The sequence below is a fragment of the Belonocnema kinseyi genome, chromosome 4 (assembly GCF_010883055.1).
Source record: "Belonocnema kinseyi isolate 2016_QV_RU_SX_M_011 chromosome 4, B_treatae_v1, whole genome shotgun sequence".
NCBI classification, from domain to species: Eukaryota; Metazoa; Arthropoda; class Insecta; order Hymenoptera; family Cynipidae; genus Belonocnema; species Belonocnema kinseyi.
Genome location: NC_046660.1, coordinates 143,734,446 through 143,740,854, shown reverse-complemented (window position 1 = coordinate 143,740,854; position 6,409 = coordinate 143,734,446).

Genomic DNA, 6,409 nt, shown 5'->3' with positions numbered 1-6,409 from the left:
ATTCTCTGCATTCATGATCCAAAAAGCTATGATGTAGCCATTAAAGGCCTTTTCATACCTCTAATTGCCCACTATGAGGGCGCTTTCATAAGATTGCATGTTGAAAGTTCGCAGGAGTGAAAGAGATAGATAACAAAACATACAGCTCCCATCTCTTTCGCTCTTGGTGACTTTCTGCATGCAATTTAGGGGGCATTTAAAAATTCAGGACATAATTTCGGTAAAATGTACACGATCGTACCCAATTTTAATATAAAAGTGAATGAAAATGATGTGTCAGGTGCTTAATTATTACAAGAAAAGGTGGAAAAAATACCATTTGTGAGTTAAAAAAGTATGAAAAATGTAGAGAACAATGTACCTAAGGGAAAAAGCAGCAACTTATTGAACGGTATGTAGAATGCAGGGTATGTTTACACTATGTATTGTCGTAAGGTTTCAACAGTGGAAAAATAGTTTTTTGCATTAAAGTGAAATAATTGTAATAATAAAAAAATATCAAAAAAGGTTGATAAAGCATTTTCAAAGAAATGCAGTTGAAAATGAATTGATATCTATCACTATAAGTGAGCTGTAAGTTTCGAAATTCACGTAACTTGCAAATTGCCGAATTAAATGCAGATGCGATTTTTTAAATTTAAGGATTTTTATCTGAAACTCCGTACCATAAAATAAATATGATTTGAAAATTGTGAAAAAATTGTTTGTAATAAATACGTGAAACTGAAAGAAATAAAAATATGTTTTTATTCATGTTTTTATATAGCACTTTTAAAATCAGGGATATTTGCAATAAGCAAATATATTACCGACCTCACTTTATCAGTTCACTGAATATTTTTTTCAACCTAAGAAAATTTTTTGTAAATAAAATATCGAGGTAAAACTTTGGAAAACATATAAAAGTACAATAAAGTACGTGTAAGTACTTCATTTTGGTAGGGACTTCACTGAAAATGATTTCATCTTTTTTCTGAACCTCGACGTTTTTTGAACGTTCGACCTTTTTTTATACATAAAATATAATTCTCAAAGTTTAAGAAATGCAATAGCGAAAAGAACACTACTTTAAAGTACAAAGTTTATCAATAAGAGATGTAAAAATAAAATATTTTAACTAAACCTTATTCGGCACAAAACAAAGGACTCACCATAGCCAAAGATATTATAAACGTAGATGCTGTACGGGGCGTCGGAGTGGGGAATTATATATATATAGGAAGCTTGATCCAGGTTTTCGGTACAGTCTTTTGTTAATTATAAAAAAAATGTTCTCGAAAAATCATATTTTTAATTTAAAAAAAATGTATTATAGAAAGACATTTCAAGATAAACAAGTGCTGAAAGCATTTTTCTTTGACAATTTTTTTTTTTTAATTTAAATAATCAAATATTTATACCAAAGAAACAACTTTTTTAATGTTTGAAGTATTTAAACATTATTGTTTAAATTTAAAATAATAATTGAAACAAAATATATTTCTGGATAAGATATTTTGGTTGAAAATGTATATAGTTTTTTTTTTAAACACAAAAGTTATTCTGAAAAATCGAAATGTTAATTAAAAAATACGTGTTTTTATATATTAATTAGTCGGTAAAATTTGTTGTATAATTTTAATTTTAAATTCAAACAATAATTCTTAACACTTTAAATATTAAACAAAAATTTATTTGATAACAATATTTTATTATCGTAGTTTTAATAAATAATTAATATTGATTAAGAAACAATTTTATTTGGGAAGTCTTATTATTTGGGAATTTTCAAATTCGTTAATATTATAAACTATTCAGGAATTTTATTAGTTTTGGAATTGTATTTTTTGGGACAGAGTGTTTTACCGAGCCGGGAATTTTATTTTTCGGGATATTTCAGCCGTCCCCATAGAATTACAGAAAATTTGCTCTAATTATAATTTCGGCGCTTGATCTTGTTGATTTTTCCCTACAGTATTATTAAAAAGAAATGTGTATGAACATTTTTGATATCACAAAGTTAAAGATAATCTCAATTAAAAATTTAAAAATTCGCTGTACATCCAATTTTTATTCTTGGGTCTTGGCAATTTTTTTCTAATCCGTTTCAGTCACTGGTAAACAGGGGTGATTTTCTCTTAGAAAATAAGTGATTAAAATTTGCAAAAATTGGGTAGGCTTTTTTGACGTCTAGGTATGTAAAAAAGGTAAACTGCAGAAAATTTAAAAACTAATTTAAGAGCTATTCATACTCTTTTAAGATACCAATACAATTTACATAACACTAATTGTAAAATTTGCCAATTTGTAGGCCTTCAATTTAGGAACTTGAATTTTACCGTTAAAATTGCTTCATTTTCAGAATACAGCCTTATTGTTTCAATTTTCAGAATTTTTCGAAATTTTTCGAAATTGTTCAAAGGCTAAAAAGTTTGAATTTAAAATTAAAAAATGCGAAAATACACCATTTTCAATGTTCATTTGCAATCCAGTGATTCACTTTCTTTCGATTTCGTTCTGTCACTCAGGGTAATTTTCTGTGAAAAATATTGATTTACGAAGAATATTTGTCAAACATAATAACGACGACGTAGGCGCCAGAGAGATAGACAGATACCGATGTAAAAACTTGTTTTTCTGACTCAAGGAGCCTCGAAACGTCGAAATTTAATGAAATTCGCGAAAAACATTTTTCGCATAAAACTCTTCTCATTATGGATGAGAATGTGACAAAATAATCATGGGGCCTTGAAAAAGTAGCGTTTTTCGCCTCTTGACTTTTTTCCATATCAAGCTTTTTTTGCTTCAAATGTACATTTTCGTTTTGTTTTTTGGATTTTGAAAATCCTTTAACTTTGGTAAGTTTGATTTTATCAAAAAAAGTTGTCAGGATAAATTGTTCATATTTTTTTGTACTATAAATAACTGTCGATAAAATTTTCAAATTTTGAAAAAAGTGGTTTAAAAAATTTTGAAAAAGCTTCAACTTTTTGGAATTTATCAAAAATGGCTGTTTAATGAACTCGATCTTTCTTTTTGGTCCCTCGACGCCGGACAGACAAACAGACCTCGACATAAAAAGTTGTTTTTCTGACTCACGAGGCCTCAAAACGTCGACATTTGATAAAATCCGAAAAAGTTATTTTTCATAAAAAACTAATACCTTCTCATTTTTTATGAGAATTTAGAAATTATCAACAAGATTTGTAGAAAATCTTTCAAGGAATAAAATTATTCTCCCGTAAGTTACGACCGAAAAATTACAATTTCAAAAAAATGAAAGTTGTTTTAAATATTAAGCTAGACTCGCGACTGGGACAAATCAGAAAATGAAAGTAAATTTGAAAATTGAACTGCAGTTCGAGTATTAAAAATTAAACAGTGATTGATTTTACAAGGTGATTCTAGATCTGTTCAAAATGATATAATTTACATATTTTAACGTTAAAATTTGAACTAATTTAATTGCAAAGCCTTAGTAGTGACAGAAGTGTAAAGTTCGAATTAATGGCTTCTTAAATGAACGCCTTTATTGAATTTCAAAATCTTTTTGAAGTATTATTTCAGAATAAAATATTCCATTTTTAATCTATTTGGTTTGGAAATAAAAAAAAAACAATTTTCAATAGTAAAAAATTTGAAAATGAATTGTCACAATTTCAGAGTGACAAATTTAAACTTGAAATGTTACGGTTATCATTTTTTAATTTTTTATTTGTATTTCGAAGGAAAGGTATTTCATTTTGATTCTTAAAGAACAGTTAAATAAGCATTAATTTAGAAAATAAATCAAATAAGCTAGAGGTTTCTTAATGTTACAAAGAAAAGAACAAAATTTGGAGCTCCTAAAGAATTTGTAAATACTAGGAAAACAATAAAAATTTCTGGGTAGATTTAAATTGATTTTTTATTTTGAAATAGTAAATAACTCAAAGAGAATGTTTAAAAATATTTCAAAACATTTCAAAAGATTTACATAATTATAAAAAATCTGGAAGCTCTTACAACAATTTTGTCTGCAGGATTTTACAAAAATGTTAGGAAAAATGGGAATCAGTCTAAAAGACATTTAAAAGATCCGAAAAATGTTTAAAATAATTTTAAAAGGTTTGAAATAATTTAAAAGAGAATAGATACTTTTGATGATTTTGAAATGTTTTCAAATGTTGACTTTTTATTTTGAAAAACTACATAATTTTAAGAGGAGGTATAAAAATATGGGACCACTGACAAAAATTCTGAAAGGGATGAATGAAAAATCCCAAAAAATGAAATCTCCGGCACCTGAATAATAATTTTATAAAAATTGTATTAAAAAATCATTAAAAAACACGTGTGTTTTGAAAGACAAAAATGTTCTGCCTAAATTTTCTTCGTACCTACATAATAACATTTTTGAAACAAACTTTGCAGGATTCAATTCAACAACAATTTATATCAAAATTTATTTTATTATTTTTTTTTATTAATAAAAAATTCGATTTTTCAGAACCTTTTTATGTTTTTTTCAAATACTATGCACATTTTCAAACAAATTTTTCATTCAGAAATACATATTCGATTATTGTATTTTCAATAAATAAATAATATTTAAAAAACAATTTTTTTAATTGTTTAAATTCAGGAATTTTCTAGTTCGGATATTTAATGATTCAGGCATTTTCTTTGGGGATTTTTAAAATTCGGTAATATCTTATTGTCTGGAATTTTATTTATTTTATTTTTCGTGAATTTTCAAATTCGACTTTTATATTTCGGGAATTTTATTATTGGTTATTTTTCAATGTACGAATTTTACAGTTTTAGGAATTTTATTTTTCGGGATTTTTCAGTCGCTTTTTCCGAAAAATAAAATTCCCACATCACTGTAAAAATTTCGAAATTATAACATTGCAATGTTATAATTTCAGAATTTTTACAGTGATGTGTGAATTTTATTTTTAATTTTCCAATTCGGGACTTTTATATTTCGACAATGCATTGTCGAAATATAAAAGTCCCGAATTGGAAAATTCTCAACAATTTACAATCTTACCGAATTTAAGAATTGCCGACAGAAAATTTCCGAATTATACAATATCCGAGCTAGACAACTCTCTAATTTGAACAATTAAAAAATAGTTAGTAAAAAAATTTTTTTAATAGAATAATAAAATATTTTTCCCAGGAAAAAACTTTTCTAATGTTTAAAGTTTTAAAAAATTATTGTTTGAATTAAAAATAACAATAATTGAACAAATGTATTTTTGGAGAAAAAAAGTTGTTTGCAAATGTCCATTTTATTTTTGTACATTGCAGAAAACGCTCGCAGAAATAAAATTATTATTTAAAAAAATAAAAGTCGCGTTAAATCATTCTGCATTGAATCCTGCAAAGTTTGTTTCATCGCCGGACGCGCTGTCTATATTTATGGCGGGCAACTAAGCCCGCACCGCATCTACGTTTATAATATCTTTGCCATAGCGGTGGCACTCCCATGTATCGTTTTGAATCACGGTGTACCTAAGTTCCTCAAGGGAGAGTTGTGACTCATGCGAGCTTAGAAATGCGATTGGTTCAGCGTTGAAAGTAGGGATAAGTACCTCCCAAAATGATGCTTATAAAAATAGCTGCGGAGCACGAAAACGTCAGAATTTTGTATTTCGACCTGCGACACTTGTCTCTCGAATATATTAATATTTTCGGACTTATAAAATCTTTAAAAGCAATACTGAGACAACCTAACCTCAATTTGTGACTAAGAAATGCGCGTGTGCGATCGACTCTGCCGATAAAACAGAGTGCTAAGACTACTTGTGCGCGATTAATCTCAATCATTAATAATTAATTTATACAATTTGACTAAAGAATTCAACGGACTAAATAATCGGAAAAATGTCTAATCCGGATCCAGAGTTATTCGATCTCATTGAAGCGTTTTCCGGTAATAAATTTGAGCCGTTTCAAATTTGCCGAGTCTATTATGAAATTTACTATATTATAATTATCATTTATACCCGTGACGGTATCGAAGAATACATTGTTCATCAAGAATTAGCAATTGATGATTTGTGAAATAATATAAAACATTTATATGTATCTAACTTAACAGTGTGTTCAGTGATTTTAGTTTTAAACCTGACCTATTCTCGCGGTTGGTGGTTTCAACCACTCAACGACAGGTTACGAATCCTCAAACTCAACGTATCAGTGCGCAACTCTATAAGACAATTAACTATTACAGCGCCTGGACGTAACAAAATTGCTGACAGCGGTGTTGGATATACCTGTGCCGTGAAAAGTAGCTCACGTTTTTAAGTTCAAAGACGTTTGTGAACAAAAAAAAAACAATAATAATAATTTTTATTCATTCTGCTTTCTAAAGACAAAAGTGAAGTGAAAAAGTGATACTCTTTATGAACAACTTTTAATATTAACATTTTTGCTTGTG